At 41.6% G+C, this 24,523-nt stretch overlaps 1 protein-coding gene across 4 annotated transcripts in view; it reads left to right on the forward strand.

The window, feature by feature from the left end:
* The window catches only part of IGSF21 (immunoglobin superfamily member 21), a 716,438-nt gene that overhangs the window by 548,010 nt on the left and 143,905 nt on the right, over window positions 1-24,523 (forward strand). The gene's annotated exons all lie outside the window — the stretch shown is intronic.

Here is a 24,523-nt window from a genome sequence, read left to right on the forward strand (position 1 = left end):
TGGCTAAGTAAGGGCAAAACTGCCACTTATCTGGATAAATTGGAACTTATCCGGCTAACTTGTATATCTATTTGGGCGTATCTTTTACATGCACGTAAATGTTGCAAGGCAGATTTATGCATAATTTATAACCTCCACATATAGAATATATGCAGGCTATAAAATACCGGGATAGATCTGCATGCGGCCATATGCACAGATGTATAGGCACGCACACAGGTGTTTTAAAGTTATCCTCCCTATTTTCAATCAAGTCATTTCATCTGGTATTAAAGTAAGATTGGTCTGAGAGTCCACCATTTTTTTTTCCAGAGAGCCTCCCAATTGACTAAACAATCCTTGCATTTGAAATAAAAAATAAAAAAAAAAGCAAACAAAACTTTTCAAGTCCAATCATGGCATCCCACAAGTTCTCCAGACTAAGTACTTTAGGCTTCACTGAGATAACATTTGGAGAACCACCAAAATCAAGACCAATGGAATTTGGATTAAATGATTCTGCCACATGCTAACCCTCCAATAGTATATGCGGGCTAAGCTCCTCTGTGGCTCCTCCAGAAGCCTGTGCTTTCATACTCTGCTATTCTCTTCTCCAACACCAACTGAAATGCAGATGGGACTTAATACTGGAGATGAGCACAACATGCTGCTGGAGATGAGTCAGCATGCTGCTGGAGATGAGTCAGCATGCTGCTGGAGATGAGTCAGCATGCTGCTCAAGGCAGAAGGAATCCCCCTCTCTTCTGTGATTCCATGACAACCAGTGGCTTCTGAGTTTAGTGCAATGCATCATTTCACCAGGTCTGTTGGAAGAACCCTTAGCTCGGAGCTTAGCAATGTTTCCAACACCAGAAGGATAGATAGCTTTTCTTTCTCCGTTGCATGCTGCAGAGGGATATGCCCATGGGCAACTTGGTGTGCTCAAAAGACAAATCGCATAGGACTCATTATAGCTGAATGGGAACAACCAGGCCTTCCCCCTTATGCTTTACCATCTGGACTTTGCAATGCTGCAGTAAGAGGGAATCTAAATGAGGAAGGTGGTGAAGTGTTCAGAATACCTTCACTCTGTCCACCATATTGCACTGCCCTATTTAAAGTTCTTATTAATTGCTTACCTAGTCTTCAATAAAAAACAAACAAACCACTCAAAACAGTGTACAAAGAACCAAACAAAAATACAATATACTCCAGAAACCTCACATAAAACACACAGCAATTAAATACAACCAGAGACTAGCACAGACCATCATATTTTTGACCCTGTTCAAGGAATCCACCATCCCATCTATCCCAATATTTTCTTCCTGCTTTCCATAGAATCCATTAACGCCATAAACCATTTGTATTTTAGCCCAGTGACCAGCCCTCATAGTATTGGTTTCCACAACCTATTCTGGAATACTGTGCCAGACATTTACCATTTTTTTCAGTGGTAAAAAAAGTATTTCATTCTATTTCTTCTGAGCTTCCCTATCTCCAACTTCATATCATGACCCTTTGCCTTGAATGGATTTTAAGCAAGATGGCTATCAATGTTTCTATCACATCCCTCTTTTTATTCCACCCATTACTAGAACCACTATTCTAAGTAGATTACAATAGAACATAAACATTAAAATAAACACATAGCAAACAAATTATAATAAAATAAGACTATTCTACAACTTGGGGCCTATTAGGGAAAAAGCAAAGTGATGGGTCTCTTGCTGTGGTACCGCCTTCAAATTGAGGTTTGTCATTAGATGCTGATTTTGCAGATTGCAACAAACAGGATGGGCTATATCGTATAAGCTGATCTTTCAGATATGTAGGGCCCTCACCATGTAATGCTCAAAATACTAAAACAAGGCTATTGAATTGTATCCTTTGTTCAACTGGAAGCCAATGAGGAGCTTGCAGCACTGGCGTAACACACCTCCAGGGATGGTAACTTTTAAATGGGCACGCGGGTTCACATGCATGCATTCGTCGGGATGTGGACACTTTATAACATATGCATGCATTTATAAAATAGCCTGACCGCACGCAATTTTAAGTGGATGCGCCCCTATGCATGCAATGCCCCTTCTACCGCTTAAGTGTGGGGATTTTAAAAGACACGCGTGCAGATGCCATTACCAGTTTTCCCGGTTTGCTCTGGTAAGGAAGTTCTTCCAAACCTCCCCTAGTTTAATAGCCTTCCATTTCCCCTCTTCACACCTACCTTTTAAAACCCCTCCTATCTATTTCTCTTTATTTTATTTCTCACATGTCATTCGTAGAAGAAGTGAAGTTATGCAGAGGGGACCTCAGTGCGGGGCCTGTGTGCGTAAGTATTTCAATGTGAAATCCAGCAATGCACGTGCCTCGCCCAGACCACAAGCCACCCCTTTTTTGGGAACTTTTCATTTGTGCGTGCAGTAGGAGATATGCACGTACTCGGGCAGCTTTAAAATCCACTTGGCGTCGCCGGCCCAACTTGTGCGTGTATGTCCCGGCTCCTGTGAGTGGGCATCAAAACACTAAAATGGGCTGTGGCATTTAACAATGACTGTTAAAGCCCTAAGATGACCTCTAGGCAAACCAATATATAAAGCATTACAATAACATAAAGTAGTCAAGGCAAAAGCTTGAATGAACAATTTAAAATCTGCTTCATCTAAAATAAACCTAAGCCTCTGCACGTTTCTCAATTTAAAAAAAAACCCAGCCTTGATCACTGCTTTCAGCTGCAGACTCGAGGCAAAACTAGAATCAATCTGAATCCCCAGATCCCTGACAGTTTTCTAGAAGAATACAACAGAACCTTCACATGAAAGTTGTATATTTATTAATATAGTTTATATTCCACAGTTCTAAAAATATTCAATACGGATTACAGTGTGTGTGTGTGTGTGTGTGTATATGTATATATATATATATACACAGAGAGAGAGAGAGAGATATATATCAGGGATAGGGGATCAAGAAATCCACAAGGCTTTAGTTTTAACAACATTCAGCATAAGTTTATTCTCTTTTATCCACTGATTAACTTCATGTAAAACATCAGAAATACAGGCAACAGTAATAGCCATGGTATAAGAAGCTGGAAATAATAATTGCTAATCAGCCTATACCTCACAACAATACCTAATCCTTCTAGTTTAGCACAAAGGGTTGTAGGTAAATATTGAACAGTGTTGCAGACAAGGGTGAATCCTGGGGCACACGAGGTCATGAGTTTCCAGGAAGACATCTGCAAACCCAACCTCACTTGCTGACGTTGAAAAAGGAGGCAAACCATCAATATGTGCCCCCCAACATCTAACGGCCAATCTCCTTAACAAAATAACACGATAGTCCAAACTGAAGGCTGCAGAAAGAGTGATTAAAGTTGCAATCTTAAAAAAAAATTAAAAAAAAAAAACCCATTGCATAAATTATGCAAAATCCATAAAGAGCTAGTATCCAGGTGACAAACAGAAGACTTAAGTATTGGCAATGCTACTTCAAGAGAAGAAACAACTTTTCAAACTGTCCCAATGAATTTCAGCTGGAACCAACTCCTCACTAGCTATATCACTAATATTATCACCCACACCTTTACATATCTTCTCTAATTTATCACTACAGTATTGAGCAAACTGTTCACAGTCTAAAAGTGCATTGCCTTGGGCCTCTCTAGTTTTGTTGTACATCTCTTGTAAGGTTTGTATTGTAAATCCTGGACCATTTGTACATCTCTTGTAAGGTTTGTATTGTAAATCCTGGACCATTTGGTTAGTCCTTCCCTGAACGGTTTCATTTTTTTTTTTTTTTATGGCCTTACAAAGGTATGAATTGTGTGGGGGGTCTCACTAGTGACTTATAAAAGAGTACTATTGCCTCCTTGTTTCTTCTGATGAGGCTTCCTGTTATGCACTCAAATATGCTGTTTTCTTCCTACTGCTTTATTATACTGACTGGCAACTTTCAAGTCATCCAGGATGAGTCCTCCTAGGTATCTGTCCTGTTTAGCAATTGTCAGGTTATTTTCCTCTTAATCATAAGTGGCTAATTTTTCCATCCAGATGCATCATTTTACACCTTTGGGCAATTTTCGCACTGCTTCCCGACCCATAACCGTTCCTTCAGATTTTAAAAATCCCCTTTCATTTTTTCACCCCTCTGTTCCGTATTTTTGTGTCATCTGCAGAGAGGCTTATTTTCCCCTTAGTAGTGGCATCTCTAGATAGAAGTATTGGGTGGGATGACATGAAAAGGGGCAAGCTGAGTATGAAGAGACACAAGCCAAAGTACCATTTCCACTCATCGTGCCTGCCCAGGGCCGGCTCTAGAACCAATGGCGCCCTGAGCGAAAACCGGCTCGTCATTTTCTTCAGTGCTCCAGACTAGCAAGAAGGGTAAATACCGGTGGCATCCAGGGAGCTCCTCAGCTCATGGTGACCCCAGTGATTGCCCCTCATGCCCTACCCAAAGGCTGGCACTGCACCCCTCCCCCCCCCCCCCCCCCCCGCCTTTAAATTGGATATCAAGAAAACACAATAAGCAAAGGTCTGAAAAACCATCTCTGTAATTGAAGGTCCTCGGTCAGTTTCAGCCACCCAGCAAATTACCATTAAAACTATTTGATAGTATCATTCAAGCAGTTCTACTCTATGGCTAGGAGAGTGAAAGCTGGAGCCTATGCAGACAGGAACAGAAACCTCCATATAAATCCTGCACCTCCAGTTCTGTAATACACATTCTGCAAACCTGGTTCTCCCCCCACCCAGTCCCAGTTCTTCCTCTGCTCTACCCCAATCTGAATTCCTGATCTCCGAGACTCCCACATTCTTCTGCTCTCTCTCGGGTCCCTGTTCCGTTCTCCCCCCCCCCCCCCCCCCCTCTTCCAATCACTTTCTTTCTTTCCTTTGAGCCAGATGGCCTGCTATCTGTGAGCTGCCACTGGCGGGGTCGCGCTGCTCAAACAGCTGATGCTTGAACTGCTCAGGACTCCATATCTACAAGAGTCTTGCACTTCAGACAGCTTGGGTTTCAATTAAGCAGCTACAAGCAGGGGAGAAGAGGCACCTGTGCTGGCAGTAGAGGTTCCAGATTCCGGGGGATATAATCTGAGATCGAGTGAGAGGGGATACAAATTGCAGTGATGGGGGAGTGGGTGAGTATATGTCCCCTTCCATCCTCATCCCCCTCTGTAACCTCCCACCCAATCTGGGAGATACTCTCACACTCAGACACACAAACTCACATACAGCAGTAGCACCTTGAGGGTTTAATATTTCTTTTACTATTTATCATTTATAAAGAGCTAATAGATACATGCAGGATTTCTGATCTGTTGCTTTGTCTGAAGCTCGGCTAAACCTTGCCTCGACGTAATCAAGATAACAGATTTGTGTGCTTGTTAATCACGCTGACGAACTATTTCCGCTTGCCCCACTGGATTGTCCTTTTCCTTGACCCTCTTTCATTACTGTCTTATCACTGGACCCTAGGGATTTTGTCTTATTACTTAGACCCTAGCTTAATGGGTTGTTTTTTTTACTGTTCTGTCCTGGCTTTACATCTCCATTGTGTTATTAGACAGACAGACTCTGATTCATCTTCAGACAGACAGATTGACCTGCTTCTCAACTTGCAAACATTTATTACAGAGCAGTTGGATAAATGCAGACCTTTACTGTAAGATGAAATGGAGTGAAGAATAACCGTACAGATTCTCCGAATTGTTATAGTTGTGATTAATCTTTCTGGAAGACTTTGATAGAATGCACGGTAAAAAGACAATGTGAGGTTCTATGGTCTCAGAGAAAGAGGGGTGTTGACAAGCTCAGTTTAGAACTCTTTGTCAGAAATGGAGATTTCTTTGTCCGTGAAAAACAACTTCCCCAGTGTAGAATATGGAGGCAATGAATACACATCAGGCAGCTTTCATGGCAGGCAGGAAAAGGGGTGAGCACACCTCAGAGTCCTCTTTTATTGTACATTCATACAAAGGCAGATGATGTGTCATTACATGATTGGCTACTTTCCCCATAGCAACAGACGGATCACCACACTATTGGCTTGGCTCAGGGGGGGTGTATGGATCATTTCATTGGCTGCTGAAATCTATACCTCCTGACTTTGTCCTGCCTCTGACTAGGGAACACCCAGCCCTTATTTCAGGCAATCGGGATTAATTATAAGCTAGAGAAATACATGACAGTCAGGTATCCTTTCCTAGGCAGAGAGGCTTAAGCACAAGTGATGCTTTTATTCAGGCAAAGGTCAGGGAGAAGGGAAGTTAGTGTTTAAACCCCGAATTGGCCTGCTGGCAAAACTCATATTTCCCACACCCAGGATGCCATGAGGTCTCTAAGGGTGGCTAATTGGGGGAAAAAAGATGACATTTCTTGTTCTTATTTTCTTGTGTTTTTCTGAGTAAGGAAATGGAAAGCAGGGAATGTCCAATGGGGAATCCCTCATATAATGTGTAATCCATAATGCCACATTAACGACCTATTGGATCAGCCTTTGCCCTAGTAGGGTGACAATTTTTATTTATTCACGTTTCTAGACCACCCCTCCTACAAGTAGTGGGAGGAATATACAGAGCAGTATAGAACAAATCAAATAAATACTAATAGCATAAAACAAAAATAAGCAAGGTAGAATAGAATATAATTAAAATAATATATAGAATTCATGTGAAATAAAAAATGAATAAGAACATAAGATATGCCATTTTGGTCATATCTTATGCCATATTGGTCCTTCAGGCCCAGCATTCTGTTTCCAAAACTGGCCAATCCAGGTTACAAGTACCTGGCAAGTACCCAAACATCAAATATTTTGCATGCTACTAATGCCAGTAATAGCAGTGGCTATTCCCTAAGTCAACTTAATAGCAGTTTATGGATTTCTGCTCCACGAACTTATCCAAACCTTTTTTAAACCCATTTACACTAACTGCCCTAACCACATCCTCTGGCAATGGATTCCAGAGCTTAATTGTGCATTCAGTGAAAAAGAATCTCTGATTTGTTTTAAATGTGCTACTTGCTAACTTCATGGAGTGCCCTTAGTCCTTCTATTATCTGAAAGAGTAAATAACCAATTCACATTTACCCATTCTAGTCCTCTCATGATTTTATAGACCATTATCATATTCCCCCCTCAGCCGTCTTTTCTCCAACCTGAACAACTCTAACCTCTTTAGCTTTTCCATCCCCTTTATTATTTTGGTCATTCTTCTCTGAACCTTCTCGAGTGCAACTATATCTTTTTTTGAGATGCAGCAAAGAGAAATGCATACAGTACTCTAAGTGCGGTCTCACAGTTTTATTAACCATTCCCTTCCTAATAATTCCTAACATTCTGTTTGCTTTTTTTGACTGCCAGAGCACATTCAGCCAATGATATCAATGTATTACCCACTATGACACCTAGAGCTCTTTCCTGGATGGTAACTCCTAGTATGGAACCTAACATCATGTAACTACAGCATGGGTTATTGTTTCTTATATATATCACCTTGCATTTGTCCTCATTAAATTTCATTTGCCATTTGGATGCCCAATCTTCCAGTCTTGCAAGGACCTCCTGTAATTTATCATAATCTGCATGTGATTTAACTACTCTGAATAATTTTGTCTCATCTGCAAATTTGATCTCTCAATTCCCTTTCCAGATCATTTATAAATATATTTTAAAGCACCGATCCCAGAGGCACTCCACTGTTTACCCTTTTCCACTGAGAAAACTGACCATTTAATCCTACTCTGTTTCCTGTCTTTTAGCCAGTTTGTAATCCATGAAAGGACATCGCCTCCTATTCCATGACTTTTTAGTTTTCTTAGAAGCCTCTAATGAGGGACTTTGTCAAACGCCTTCTGAAAATTCCTCTCTTGTACTGCGTCTTTCACAGGTTCAATAAATATCATGTACTAAAGAATTATCTAAAGGCAACTCTGAATAACCAAGCTTTACATAATTTCCAGAACATTAAAATATATTTGATTTCTTTAAATTCCTGAGGACTAATATTCAAACAGGGTGGCCATGCACAAGAGCATTATTTCCTAGTAGTATTTACTAATCTGAATTTGGCTAGAACTTTTAAAAGAGAAATTTGAGAAGAACACAAAATTTGCCCTGGTATGTAATGTTGTAACTGAGATACAATGTAGTAAGGCAAAAGATTGTTCAATGTCTAAAAACCAAAGAGAATTATTTTAAATTCAATCCTTTGATTGGCAGCTATTGTATACCTTGAGAGTAGTAAAGATATGATCACAGGCTCAGAGGCCCAAGATCATATGAGCAGCAGGAGTTTGTAATCTCCGCAATTCATTAAGTTGACATTTTGGCAGGCCTATGTACAGAGAATTACAAAAGTCTAAATGCATGCAGTATTATCAGTGCATAGATCATTCTTTTCCAAAAAGAGACATACGTTTCAAATATTCCATATTTGGAAAAAACAAACCTTTACTGTCATATGGGAGTCAAGAATGATACCCAATAGTTTTTACCTTTTGAATTGGTAACAGAATTATTTTATGAATATTAGAGGGCAAGATATTGATAATAGAGATCTGCAAATCTATATTGTTTCCATTTTAGAATGGTTTAGACATAGCTTACTATTAACCAGCCAAGTCTCTACTTCTCTTAGATACTGAGTTGCCTGATGATTATTCCCTAAACCACAATAGATCTTTGTAAGTTGTATACTTACAATCTGTGTTGCCACTGATCTCTGCAAGTGGCTCAACATATAAATTAAAATATGAGACAAGATGGAGCCTTGTGGGACTCCATATTTTAAAACACAAGATTGTGATAACTCATTGCCCATTGTAGTCACTTGCAAGAAACAGGAAAACCAGTCCAAAGCTGAGTGTTGTGGGTGTGGACCCTTGGACCGAGGTGGAGCCCTGCAGCTCCCCACCATCGGCTGGCAGAGTGGGATGAGGCAGAGGTCCAACTGGAGCTTCACCTACACCAGCCCACATTCCCCTTAGGATGAGCCTTGGGTGCCAGGGCCGGTAGGTCTTAGGCAGGGGTCTTCACTAAAGGACTGGAGATCCATAGATGAGATTGTGGTGAATGAGAGCAGTCTGAGGCAAGCTTGGGTCAGGACAGGCGGCAATCAAGAATATCCAGGAATAGGCAGAGGTCACCAGCAGGCAGCGTTCAAGGAAGGTCCGTAATCAGGCAGTAGTCAGTGGCAGGGCACTATCAAGGAAGCTCCGGTCAGGGCCAGAAGAAGGTTGTCCAGCTTCCCTATGCAATAAAGTCATTACTGTGTTTTCTCTCTACCCCCACCCCAAATTGCACACAACCTACCTTTGCGTACAAGATCTCCTCCACCTCGTATCTCCAGCCACATTCAATTTCAACACTGCTCCCTCGCATCAGCTATGACACCCCACCCACTTCCTGCACCTTAGACGGCCATCTAGTATGCCTAATGGGCCCACCGACCCTGAGTCCAGTAGTAGGAGTGGTCTGTGGCAATCAGGAGAAATCCAGGAAGCAGGCCAAGTTAAATACCAGGGATCTATCCAAGGGAAGGCAGGACAGATAGGCAAGGCAGGAAGGAGAGAAGCACATAGGAGGCAACACCTACAGAAGAACTGGAGACTGACCACAAAGCTGATGAGATGAAGACCACAAGACAAGAGGATGAACTGAAGACCAAAAAAGACCAGGGACTGAAGACACAGCGATGACCAGGAACTTGAGAACACTGAGGCAACTCACTCTACAAGGCTATAGCCAAGGCATTAGAGCGGTGTCTAAAGAGACCTTTTATAGGCATGAAGAGTGATGTCATCAAGAGGAGTCTCCAGGCTCTTCCCGCAGCTGGCCCTTTAAAACTGAGGAGGTCTAGCATGTATGCCCTAGGAGGAGCATATGTAGGCGGCATCAGAGGCATTCTGCCATTGGATTTGTAGGCAGCGTCCTGATGCATCGTGACACAGCTTCCTGCCGTGTCGGAGAGAGGCGCGCCTGGCAGTATCGAAGGGGGGGGGGGGGGGGGGAAGTCATGGAGACCCAACCTGAGGGGGTAAGTGCGGAGGCTCGTGGGTCTCCCCTTCAGACTATCAAGTGCAACTCTGAGCATTTGATACCGTGGGCTTGAAATCTGGATAACAAAATATTACAATGCATGGTATCAATGGCTGCAGTGAAATCCACAGAAACCAGCAAGGAATTTATCCCTGTGTTCAAATCTCTGTATATCATCTACTTTGGCTACAAGGACATTGCACCAAATTTCCTCAGGAAGTCTGACTGTTCTACAGTCAGCAGTTCATTATTTTTCAAATATTGTGTAAACTGCTTGATTACTACTTTTTCAGTATACCTGCAAAGGGTAGGTGGGAAATGGGTCAATAACTGCATAAAACATTCAGATCAAGGTTGTTCTTTCTTTAAATTGGACAGATGACTATCTCTTTCAATTTCACTGGAAAAATTCCTTCTGCCAAAGAGGAATTAATAATAGATGGGAGAGGAGCTAAAAAGCTTTCTTTATCTTCTTTAATCACAGTGGCTGGGACTCTAGATATAGAGGTGAACTACACGGTTTAGCTTTAATTAAGACATTCTACAATGCCTTTTGTGATAAATAATCAAAGGAGGAGACTGCAACAGGATCTTCTTGAACACTACATGTCATCTGCAAAGAAAAGTTAATCAATACAATCACAGGTCACAGGGTGTTAATATAACACAAGCTATACAAATTATAAGCTGTGCCTTCGGAGTAGCACCAGTAACCAGATGAGATGGCCTCAGGAATGTCCTCTGCTCCTGGCTACTTTTCCTGCTGATCGCTCTCCTATTGCCACAGGATTCTGATTCCACCCCAGATTCTGGGTTCCACCCCCTAATGTCATGATCTGCACCAGATTTCAAAACTGATACTGGCCGGGGGCGGCGAAGAAGCTGGTAGAGCACCTGGGACCTGTAACTCGTGGAGTCAAAACTGGGGGATACCATCTATTCCTGGCTTCTTTTCTTGATGAGTCCTGTTTCCTCGCTTATTGCCTTGGGACCCCAGGCACTGGCTTCCTTCATGATGGTCTGCAACAGCCTTGGAGAGTGACATCAGCTAGGGGTGGCCCAAAAGTAGAAGCCCCTCTGGTATCCATAGGGATCTTCATGTTCAGTTTTTGTATTATTTTCCCCGGGAATTTATCAATAATTATCATAATGAACAAAAACAGAAGAACTTTAGTGGAAAAAATTGAGCAATTATAATAAACACTGATAAATTCCTGGAGAAAATAAAGCAAAAAATGAAAATAAAGGCCCCTAAGTATCCATTTTGGTGTATTGGGTCCTCTGGTTAGAGCGGCTGGGAAGTTAGGACTGTTGAGGGTCTTTTCTAGAATGGGCGTGACTTGGTGGTAGGACTGCGTTTTTACATTAGAGGTAATAGTGAGATAGCAGTCTTGGTTCCTCTGTGAGAGTGGAGAGATGGGGGGGGGAGAGGGATTTCTTTTAAATTATATTAACTTGTGTATGCTGTTTTGATTTGTTATATTTGTTGATGTAACTGTATTTTATGCTTAGGAAAGCTATATTTTAGGATAATGTATTTTATTTCTACACATATTAGAGCTTGGTTTGAGGTCAAGTAGCTTCACACTTTTGTAGGATCTACAGGGAACACTTAAATGAACTTTGGTTTTCATCTGGTGTCTCTAGGATACTGCCGGAGAGAGGATGCTGGGCTAGACTGACCATTATTTATTACAGCCAGTGCTTCCATTAGGCAAAGGAGGCAGTCAGAATGCCAGAATTTTGGGGTTGGCAAAATACTGCCAGTGTGAGGCATAGAAGGATGCTGTGCCAGATCTAATACTGCCAAATAAGGGAGCACTGTGCTGGAGCTGCTGACGATAGATAAGTTGGGCAGGAGGGTGCATGACCAAAGGTTCACATTGAGTGCCAAATACTCTTATACTGGCCCTGTTATCTACACACTTGGTCCTCCTCAGATTCATGTCCCAGCAAATTTCTCCTGGATGGAGATCTCAAATGACCCTAACAGCCATGGACTTGAACAGGCCTGGATTTGCAAATAGGTACACTAGGTCTGAGGCAACAGAAATCTGGGTGCAACAGGCCTGCAGAAGATTTGCTTCCTCTAATCTCACTCCCCAGAGAACAATTGTTTGCTTCCTGCTCCTGCCCTCCCTCACCCCCTCCCAGGCAGCCTGTAGGGAACAGGGTAGGAGTGAGTGAGGGTGAAGGAGTCTGCACAGAGCAAAGAAGTGCATCTCTACTCCTTAATCCAGCCCCTTCCCTCCTGTCATTTCCCTTCCCGTCCTATGTAGGGGACAAGAGGGGAGTGAATGAAGGTGGAGCAGGCAGAACAGGTGGACAGAGCTGCTGAGAGCTCCTTAATAGAAAAAAAGTCAGCATATCACTGATCCTGTAAGAATCAACCAGTACAGTATATTCTCGGTTCTTCCAGTGCCGTGTGTTTGCCTGTGTGGTTGATTACTGCACATTGCACGGACAGAAGGATCTTGGTTACACTTGTGTTCTGTGTTATTACAGGATTGCTCTCAGGGGCAGAAGAGCATATCATGATTTTTGAATTTAATTATTAGAACCTCAGGGTGGACTTTTATGATCTCAACCTCCAAGTCTTTAAAATACCGGTGTTGCTCCCTCTCTCTCCCGATTTGGCCTGGGGGGGGACGGACAGGGTGCAAAGCATGGACTCCCTCCCACGCTCTCCCTTATGTGACCTCTGGGGGCCGAAGATCTTAGACCCACCCTCCACGATCCTTGATTCCCCCCAGTGATGCCTGAATCCAGGCTAGCAAGAGGAGAGCAGCAGTGGTGCATCGGGACAGGTCCTCTTTCTTCTCCTCTGCTGCCCAGGGATCAACTGATGTTTTGAACCAATTGGGAAACTGTAGTGCTGCATGATCCAAGGCAAAGGAGAAGGACGCAGCCTGAGACACTGCCATTGTGCTCCTCTTCCTGCCAATCCAGATCAGCGGTGGTAATGAAGATATAAGCTGGGGAGGAGATGGTGGTCATAGGGGTGGGAGGGGGGGATGGAAATGAGGGAATGATAGAGGGATTAATGTGGTGGGGGAGAGGTGAGGTTGAGAGAGAAGAACATTAGGAGGGTAAGAGGGTACATGGAATAGACTTAGTTTTTGGGTACTTGCCAGGTTCTTATGGCCTGGATTGGCCACTGTTGGAAACAGGATGCTGGGCTTGATGGACCCTTGGTCTGACCCAGCATGGCATGTTCTTATGTTCTTAAGAGGGGGAGATTATTGGATGTAAAGAGGGAATGGGGCAGTATTTGTGTGTATGAGAGAGAAGGAATTGGTGCCAGATGTGTGTGCAACTGCTTTATTGGGAGAGAGGTTAGAGAGGGAGTGGGGATTCAAGGGGGAAATAAAACAGTAGGGGAAGGAACACCATTCCTCCCCCACCACTGTCATTTGAATTCCATCTCCCTTGATCCTGGATTCTATCCCCCAGATCTTAGAATCTCTCTTCTTACCTACCTCTCCCTTCTCCCCAGATTGTGGAAATCCCCCCCCCCCCCAATCCCATTCAAAATCTCTGGGCTGATAATCCCGGATAGGGTCCCAGGAACCACACCTCAAATGCAGTCTTAAATGTCCTAATCTTCCCATGATGATAATGCTATCTGGGTGTCCAAGATTCCCTGAGTTGGGAGAAGCTCATTCTTTTAGGCCATGTGCATTGCTTTAAGTCAAATCCCACATTACAGTTCAATGTATATAGCACTCATGATCTTTTCATTGTAAACAGCAGCAATAATCTTGCTAGAAACTGTCATGGGTTCCCTAAGAGGAAAGACTAAAGAGGTAAGAGCTCCTCAGCTTGGAGAAGAGATGACCGAAAGGAGATATGATAGAGGTCTATAAAACAATGAGTAGAGTGGAATGGGTAAATGCAAATCGGTTAACTCTTTCAAAAAGTACAAAGAACAGGGAACACACAACAAAATTGCTATGTGATACATTTAAGACTAATAAGAGAAAATATTTTTTTTACTCAATGCATAATTAAATCCTGGAATTTGTTGCCAGAGGATGTAGTGAAAGCTGTTAGTATAGCTGCATTTAAAAAAGATTTGTACAAGTTCCTGGAAGACCATAAACCATTGTTAAAGTGGACTAGGGGAAATCCATGGCTTATCCTTGGGATAAATAGCATGGAATCTATCAATCTTTTGGGATTTCACAAGGTACTTATGACCTGGATTGGCCACTGTTAGAAACAGGATACTGGGCTTGATGGATCTTTGGTCTGACCAGGTATGGCAAATCTTATGTTCTAAAACAAAAACAAATAGCACTGTATAATACTTTGAGGGATTTTACTAAAATGACACTGAGACAAATAATATCATCTCTTAATGAAAAAAAAATAATTTAAATGTCTGTATGATTTCACCGAAATTATTTCAGTCCTACCTGAGGTATCTTCAATACTTGTTTCACAATAAATTTTTTTCATTTTTTGAAATTTTTTTTTAAGGATGGTAGGAACGTTTCATATATTATATTTATACACCACCATCCAGGTGTTATTCAGTGTCTTTAATTATCAACGTTCCCTCCTTCATCCATTATGTTTTTGAGTGTGAAAAAGTGCAAAAGTGTGCTAATCCTGCTTCAAAAGTTTTGTTTTTTTTTTAAAAACAAACTTCCAATACACTGTAAACATGAAGAACTTCTCAAATTGACATTAGTAGGTCATCGTTCACTGTATTAATAGGAAAACAAAGTCCCAACTTATTTCGTTTGTATGAATAATAAACAGAATCACAATTTATCAGTATGAAAATAGCCCAGGTAAACAAAGTCCCAACTTATCTGCTTGATGTTAAATAACTCGACGAGGCCTCATTTCAAATCCAAAAGGATTTTTTTTCAAGGGATGTTATATTATATTATTGATGGTCAGGTGTGTTTACCGAAATGAAATCACTAAGTTCTGGTGCCACACTTAATGGTTTGCGATGTTGATCCAATTTGAATCTGTATAAAATTAAGAATATCATTTTCATTGACTCTCTCTATACATTGAATTGTTTGTACAATAACCACTAAGTCCTGTTACCCGATCATTAAATGTTATGTATATTGTTTGCATACATCACAATTTTTGGTGAAAACCTCCCAAAATCGCATGTTAAATGTAAATATATATACCTGGATGCTCCGTAGAGTTATCACAATTTTCTTTCAAAATGACTATAGTAGCAGATCTTCAGCTTTTCAAGCGAGAAATACTCTGCTGTAGCCTTACAAAACGCGGATCTAAATCCTGCTGCTGAACGCTGAATGTCAACTGATGGTTTTAAAGCCTATGCTTTATGTTCTTGCATAGTATTATAATACTGATGGCAGAAAAAGACCAAATGGGTCCATCCCATCTGCCCAGCAAGTTTCTTCTGGAAGTAGCAGCCGCTCCATGCAGGTTACCCCCAAGCCTTATGTTAAGGGTGGTAATTTTAACAATCAAAACCAAGCACTGTCAAACCCATATCAAAATTACTGCTATCAACATTTTCACAGGCTGAGCAGCCACCTTCATAATTCAGACAATGCTGCTTGAATGTGCTCTGCTTTTGGACTTGGCCATAGAAGCACGGTTTTTCCCTGTCTGCCTATCAGTACCCCGAACCATAAAGGTCAGAGCCCTGACCTTTTCCCCCACTGTTGAAGTGGAGAATGATATTAGTTGCGTCAAAAATCATGAAAGCTGATTGGGTAAGGGTAGTAATCCCCATGCCGTCTGGTAGAGGTAGTATCTGCTGCTCCAGACAAGTTACCCCCATGCACCTTTCTTCATTTCCACCTTTAGCCTTTAGGGATCCACAGTGTTTATTCCATGCCTTTTTTAATTCTTTTTTTTTTTTTTAATATTTCATCATCTCTTCCAGAAGGGCATTCTAGGAATATACAACCCTTTCCGAGAAGAAATGTATTGATGTTGGTTCTGAGTCATCCTCCTGGAGTTTCATTTCATGACTCCTAGTTCTATTGCTTGCTTTCCAACAGAAAAGGTTCAAGGATCCGTGCATCATTAAAACCTTTCAGATATCTGAAAGCCTGTATCATATCTCCCCTGCACTTCCTCTCTTCCAGTGTACACATTTTTAGATCCTTCAACTTCTCCTCATAAGTCTTCCAATACAGACCCAACAACACTCTGGACTGCCTCCATCTTGTCTCTACTATTTTTGAGATACAGTCTCCAGAACGTTACAAGTACTCCAGGTAAGGCTTCACCAGGGACCTGTACAAGGTCATTATTACCTACTTTTTCTTACCGGTTCTTCCTCTCTATGCAGCCCAGCATTCTTCTGGCTTTAGCTATCACCTTGTCACATTGTTTTTCCAACTTCAGGTCATCAGACACGTATCACCTCAGTCCCTGCACATTAGTCTTTCAGCCCCCCCAAATCACATACAGCTCTTTTAGATCCATGACTCTGCACTTCATAGTGCAGAATCATGTCAAACCTTAGACCCAACTTTATTACTTTTCATTCTCTCTACTCCTTTAGGGGTGTCCACTCTTAGAGTGCTTAGTTTCATCTGCAAATATATGAACTTTACCTTCTGTTCATTCCGCAATGTCACTCACAAAGATATTGAACAGAATTGGTCCCAAAACCAATCCTTGTGGCACTCCACTTAACACAGTTCTCTCTTCAGAGAGGATTCCATTTATCATTACACGCTGTCTCCTGTCAGCCAACCAGTTTGTAATCCACTCCACCACCTTGGTGCTGACTCCCAAACTTCTCATTTTATTTACGAGACTCCCAAGCAGCTAAATGTATCAAAAGCTTAGCTGAAATCCAAGTAGATCACATCAGGCGCTCTTCCTAGATCCAATTCTCTAGTCATCCAATCAATCAGATTTGTCTGACAGGACCTATTCTTGGTGGTTATCCATACTGCCTTGGCCCAGCAACCCACCAGTTTATAGATAGTTCACTTCTCCTTTCCTTCAGCAGTGTCTCCATTAATTTTCCGACCACCAAGGTGAGTAGTTTCCAGCCACCTCTCTGCTACCACTCTTGTGCAGCAGGTCCCCTCTTCTCCAATCATGTGGCCCCACTCCCATTTCCATGGATCTGTTGAACAGGTCTTTCAGTGCTCACAGCTTGCCAGCTTTTCTTTCCTCAGCTTGCTGCTCTTCTTGGGCATCTTTTCTGCCCTATTGAGCTAATTTTTATTAATTTATTCATCCACATCTTGGAGTTGTTGGGGGTAACATTACAATTTCCTTCTGCCACACCTGTCCTCTAGTTTAAATCCCTCATGGCAGATGATTTTAATTTTTCACTTAGGATCTTTTTTTCCTGCCACAGACAGATGTAAGACATCTTTGACATAGAGCCTTTTATTGTTCCATACACGGCCCCAGCCTCCAATATAGACAAAATGTTTTTCTTTACACCAGGTTTTGAGCCATGCATTTAAGTTATCTATATGGCTTTAGCCCCTTCTTCCCCTTTTCATGAACAGATTACACTTCTGAAAACGCAATAGTCTTTGCCTAATCTGGATCTGGAAATCTCTCTGTACTACTTGGATGCTGTTTCTAGCAAGATCATTGGTTCCCAGATGGATGATGATGTCAACTTAAGAGTCCTTACTTTCTTCATTGATTGCATTGACTATCCTATTTGCATTTCTTCCAGCTGTGGATTCTGGAAGGCATTTAACTAGTGTTCCCCCTGAAAAGAATTCCCAAATTAGTGCCACTGAGTCTTCAAGCACAATGAGCTTTTTCTTAGGGTTTTTGGTTGTATTATGGAATTTCTTATGTTCTTAATTAGATGATGAAAAGGTTCTTTACAGTTTGTTATTCCCAGTTCTAAGGTTTTCCTTCGATAAATTTGTGACCCTTATCTCTCATCAATAACATTTGAATGCTAATTGTCTAATTTAGTTATTCTCCTGTCCAATCACGTGGGAAGAGAAACTCTCTCCCAATAGATGGAAATATCTCTTTAGTCAGTTTGATGTATACAGTAGAAAAATCCCAATTCTCTTACCTCTCTTGTAGTTCTTGTGTCCTCTCATCTATTCCTGCTGGTGGTACCTTAGAGGTACCATCTTACTCTTCTCCCATTATCTCCTTGAGATATTAGTGCACCTCAGAGTGGGTCTGTGAATTTTCCTTCTCTCCCATCATATTCCTCCTCATGAATGACTCCTGTGTCAACCCTCCTGGAGGATGTTGGTGATCCTATGGTCCTCTCAGTAAAAGGCACCTTTCCTCTTGATGTAGAACATAAACAGAAAATATCTGAGGCTCTGGATATTGGGGTACTCAGCAAAAATCAAAAGTGATACTCCATACTTAGAGGAAGGACCTGAGATTGAAAGGAAAGAATTGTTTCCCCTCAGGTAAAAGATCTCCAAAAACATGGTACTCAAATGAGTAAAGGTACTCTCTCTCTCTCCATACTTTGCCCCAGATCTCAACCACAGAGACCCTTGAGTCCTTTCTTTGCAAAAAAAAAAAAAAAAATAGGGAACAGCAGTGAACATGTTACCCCTAGAAGGCTCAACTCTGGCTTCCATGCCTTAACATCTTGGCAAGAGTTTTCATGTGCTGGGAGTGCACCATCTTGGGCTCCCACATGGGGGATCTATCCCTCTCATAGATAATTCTGTCCCGTCCCGTCCACCCCCATTTTAGGAGAGACCCTTGACTCTCTACACCATGATCCAAGATCCTGCCTTTTCTGATATTCCTGCTCACCCTTCCTCAACCCCAGAACCTCTCTCTTTCCTCTTCTCACATCCCAGATACCCCGTCCTCCCCCTCTTATCCCTTTCCTCAATCTTTCCCATCTCCCGTCCTCCCGTATCCCAGTCCTCTATCCATCTCACCCCATTTCTGGTCCTTCTCCTTCTCCTCTCCCCAAACACTTCCTCCTCTTCCCATTCCTGGGTCTCTCACCCTTTCATTCTCCTCTCCCATCTCCTGTCCTTTTTCCTCATCCAATAAAAAGAAAATGTATACAAACACAAGAAAGGTTGAAAAACTGTTTTTGTAATGTAATATAAAAGATGGAAATGTTTGCTGACGTGCTTCAGAACTTTTTAATTACTGCTGCAGAATAAATCCCTGAGCTGCTACGGGAAATTGTGGGGCTCTGCCTCAGACATTCTACCCCCTGTGAGGAGGGGAGCCACAGCACCAACATGGCCTAGGGGCAGCAAAAACCTAACTCCGACATTTATCTATTGTGATGCAAAAATGATGATTTTAATGACATTGAGAGCTTTCAAACTTTCTTCACTTACAAATGAATCAAGATTTAAGCCCAGGTTTACTGATACATTAAGTCTCAATAGTTCTCTGTCCTACTGGGCTATATCTCCACCTTGTAACACCTTCCTCTTGTTTATCTCCTTCTGCTGGGGTGGCCCATATTTATGCCACCATGTGTAATGCCAATTCCCATTTATACCATTTTCTTCTCTCATGCTCACTTCTTCTCAGTTTTCCTCACCTTCAGGTAGCCATAGAGACTGTGCTTTATCAAGAGTGGACATGGCGTGCATAAAATAAATCCTGCTTGTAAGAATTTTGCTGGCGCTGCTCTCGCTACGCTAGTTCTTAATTAAACATCCTTTCAGTAGTCTGGTGTAGGCCTTCTGGACAATGCTCACATTCATAAAGCTCATACCAGGTGGCAAATGGGTAAATATGAGATTTCTATGTTAAGAGCTCTTTGCAATTGTCAAGAGGAATGGCTGCCACAGCTTTTAACCACCGGGATACAATCGCACAAACTGAACAAAATTCCATGCTTGCAGAGCCAAATGTACACTTTATTTTTATGTTTTATCAGCTAATTGCCTTGTATTCAATATTATTCAAAGATCTAAATAAGAATAATTCCACATCAAGATGTAGATGGGGGGGAATAATGTTTAGTGGTATAAATATAACTCTTGTGAATGATGAACAAGGTTCAGCAGCCACCAGCAGCAAAAGGATAAGAGCGACAGCTACTGGGATTGCTACAGCTCCTAACAGCTGTGTTCTTTCAACTCACTGAGTGGAGCATGCCATGTGTGTGCTACAAGGCTGGCCATCGCCACTGCTGCTGAAAAGTTCTTTTGTTCAAGGCCTCTGCTGAGAACAAGGTCACCAGTAGGGTCATATTAGAGAGACCACAAATGGTTCCTGATGTGTGAGAGAAGTTGTGACGAGGGAGAAATGATGGACACCACCAGTACTGGAAGCAGAAGAGAGTTTCCTGGATAATGCACAGCAGGCTGAAGACTGGAGGATAGCAAATGTAACCCCAATATTTAAAAAGGGCTCCAGGGGCAATCCAAGAAACTACAAACCGGTTAGCCTGACTTCAGTGCCAGGAAAATTAGTGGAAAGTGTTCTAAACATCAAAATCACAGAATATATAATCACAGAACATATAATTAATGGAACAAAGTCAGCATGGCTTTACCCAGGGCAAGTCTTGCCTCACAAATCTGCTTCACTTTTTTGAAGGAGTTAATAAACATGTGGATAAAGGTGAACCGGTAGATGTAGTATACTTGGATTTTCAGAAGGCGTTTGACAAAGTTCCTCATGAGAGGCTTCTAGGAAAAGTAAAAAGTCATGGGATAGGTGGTGATGTCCTTTTGTGGATTGCAAACTGGCTAAAAGACAGGAAACAGAGTAGGATTAAATGGACAATTTTTTCAGTGGATGGGAGTGGGCAGTGGAGTGCCTCAGGGATCTGTATTGGGACCCTTACTTTTCAATATATTTATAAATGATCTGGAAAGAAATATGACGAGTGAGATAATCAAATTTGCAGATGATACAAAATTGTTCAGAGTAGTTAAATCACAAGCAGATTGCGATAAATTGCAGGAAGACCTTGTGAGACTGGAAAATTGGGCATCAAAATGGCAGATGAAATTTAATGTGGACAAGTGCAAGGTGATGCATATAGGGAAAAATAACCCATGCTATAGTTACACAATGTTAGGTTCCATATTAGGTGCTACAACCCAAGAAAGAGATCTAGGCGTCATAGTGGATAACACATTGAAATCGTCGGTTCAGTGTGCTGCGGCAGTCAAAAAAAGCAAACAGAATGTTGGGAATTATTAGAAAGGGAATGGTGAATAAAACAGAAAATGTCATAATGCCTCTATTTCGCTCCATGGTGAGACCGCACCTTGAATACTGTGTACAATTCTGGTCACCGCATCTCAAAAAAGATATAATTGCGATGGAGAAGGTACAGAGAAGGGCTACCAAAATAAGGGGAATGGAACAGCTCCCCTATGAGAAAAGACTAAAGAGGTTAGGACTTTTCAGCTTGGAGAAGAGATGGCTGAGGAGGGATATGATAGAAGTGTTTAAAATCATGAGAGGTCTATAACGGGTAGATGTGAATCGGTTATTTACTCTTTCAGATAACAGACTAGGGGGCACTCCATGAAGTTAGCATGTGGCACATTTAAAACTAATTGGAGAAAGTTCTTTTTTACTCAACGCACAATTAAACTCTGGAATTTGTTGCCAGAGGATGTGGTTAGTGCAGTTAGTATAGCTATGTTTAAAAAAGGATTGGATAAGTTCTTGGAGGAGAAGTCCATTACCTGCCATTAATTAAAATGACTTAGAAAATAGCCACTGCTATTACTAGCAACGGGTAACATGGAATAGACTTAGTTTTGGGGTACTTGCCAGGTTCTTATGGCCTGGATTGGCCACTGTTGGAAACAGGATGCTGGGCTTGATGGACCCTTGGTCTGACCCAGTATGGCATGCTCTTATGTTCTTATCTTCCTCAAGAAGAAGAAAAGTGTTACTAGTTCTGTAAGCAGGACCCTTGACGCTACTGCGCCTGCTAGCTATTTATTTATTTATTTTTTATTTCAACTTGTCAGTTTCCTCCTGCTCCTTTGAGCTTCCAGTTCAATCAAAACCAGGCCTGGCAACTCTAATCACCATGAGCCTTCATTTGCAACAACCCATGGATTTTTCCCCCTATTTTACCTAATAATGACTGAAGCAAATCCTGCAATCATGATTATATAAAAAAAAAAAAAGGAAGAATCTCTTGAGGCTCATAGTAGCAGATCCCGACCTGAAATCCAGCCATTAAATGTCACCCTTGCACAACGACCATGACTCAAGTCGGGGAGGTTGTGAACACTGGCTCCCCAGCATCCCCAACCTTAACTAACCCAGGGAATAGGAGACCTAAGCTGGGAACTTTACACAGATCAATCTACATGGCAGCCACTGGGCCAGCCTGACTGCTATGGCAATGGCAATTTAGTTTTATAAACAGATTTTCTACAGTATAATCAAAATGGTGATTTCTAGAGCGCCATTAGATGTAGACTGTTCTTCTGTAATGGCGTAGAAGAGTCCATGTACAATGATTTGGCAGCTTCATTGTTCAGTTCCTTCGCTAAAAACTGTCATTTACGAAAGACGTGTCATGGACAGGCAATGACACATTAGGGGATATTCTCCCTCCCTCCCTTCCTTCCTCCAGTTCTCTTGCTGTGTCCCATCCACTCCAGTTATTGCCAGCAGGAGCAGGTTACACCACCCTCTGTATGTGATTGGGTCGTGGGTGGCAAAGTTACACCATCCTTTTGAAGAAAACTATGTGCATATTCATGGGTGGGATAAACCCCAGATCTGGGGACACAGATCTGGGGACACAGTCAAGGATTTGAGCCTATTTGCAATATTTCTTCAGGCTAGCTTATACTTCTGAGCGGTCAAGGGCTCTCTGGAGGGAAGGAAGCTTAGCTCAAGGCCCTTTTGCATGGATCACAAAAGCACGACCCCTTAGGTCACTTGGCACACAATAGTGATAACCTAAAGGTCTGTAACAGCAATACACAGGCTCGATTCCGAGGCATTGTGATATTTTCCATTCTTTTCCTTATAATACCTAACATTCTATTTGCTTTTATGACTGCCACTGCACATTGAGCTGAGGATTTCAAAGTACTGTCCGCAGAGGCTCCAAGGTTCATTTTCCTGGGCAGTAACGCTTAATCTGGAACCGAGCATCATGTAACCATAGTTTGGATTTTTCTTCCCTGTATGCCTCACTGTGCACATTAAATTTCATCTGCCATTTAGATAACGGATCCCCCAGTCTTGCAAGTCCCTCTTGGAATTATTCTCAGTCGGATTGTGATTTAACTGCTTTTGGTAATTTTGTGCCAGCTGCAAATCGATCACCTGACTCGCCCCTTTTTCCAGATCATTTACAAATATATTAAACAGCACTGGTCCAGTATGGATCTCTACCTTTCTCTATTGAGAGAAATGACCATTCAGTCCTACTCTCCGTTTCCTGTTTTTTTAGCCATTTACCAGTCCACAACAGGACTCTGCCTCCACTCCCAAGGCTTTTTAATTTCCTGATGAGCCTCTCATGAGGGACTTTGTCAACTGCCTTTTAAAAATCCAGATAAACTCTATCAACCCACTCACCCTTGTCCACATTTATTAACTCTCTCAAAAAATCTAACAGATTTGTAAGACAAGGTTTCTCTTTGCCAAATCCACATTGGCTCTGCCCCATTAATCTAGTTCTTTGCCTCTGCTTTGGACAAACCTCTTAATTAAAACTTCCACAAGGTCATATATCTCTGAGCTTTACAGAGGAGTGGTTATTACACAAAAAAAAAAAAATCACAGCTATGGATGCTGGTAAAGAAGGTGATGCTTTAGAATTAAAACTGTCAGAGTATAAAAATAAAGCGAGATCTCACCGGTCATTAAAATACTAAATTAATTTTTCTAGATCCAATTCATTAATCTATTTGTTGCTGGACTTCCTACTGATTTATTTATAATCTTCTAATGCTCCACTTTTACTGATTATATTTGACATGGTCCTAAATGATTCTGAGGTACGAAAACCATGTTCTGTGATCTTAGTTACATTAGCATTAATTCCTCTTAGGTTAGGACAGTAAAACCTCCCATTGCCATTCAGCAGTGGGTGGTATTAATCCCTAATTGAAGAATTGGTATGTCTTACTAAAACCAGCTAATATAGAGACATGTACGAGACATATTCAGCAGGGAACATTAATTACTAGGCTGCTTCGAGTATAGCTTTCTCCACACACATTCAGTTTTTGTTGTAGCTCTTACAACCCCCCCGTATCAGATAACATTTCTTTTTAACAGCAAGCTTCGGGTTTGTGTTAAATCCTGGCCATTAAGTCTATATTAGAAGAGACAATCTTATAAATGGTGCTGGGCTTCAGCATCCGTTCGGTTTCATACCTCAGCTCTAGACCTTAAGAGATTTGAGAGAGGGAAGAGAGAGAAGGCGGAAGGTTATAATTTGCAAAGATTTGTTGGTGTGGTTTTTATCTCAGACCATAAAAATGCCAATTAAAAGGAAGAAATAAAAGAAATAGAAATTTAAAAAAAAAAAAAGAGGAAGGGGAGCCGTTTCATTGGGACTTTTTAAAAAAAAGAAATTAGAAATCCTTCCTCTGGT

The sequence above is a fragment of the Rhinatrema bivittatum genome, chromosome 15 (assembly GCF_901001135.1).
Source record: "Rhinatrema bivittatum chromosome 15, aRhiBiv1.1, whole genome shotgun sequence".
Taxonomy (NCBI): Eukaryota; Metazoa; Chordata; class Amphibia; order Gymnophiona; family Rhinatrematidae; genus Rhinatrema; species Rhinatrema bivittatum.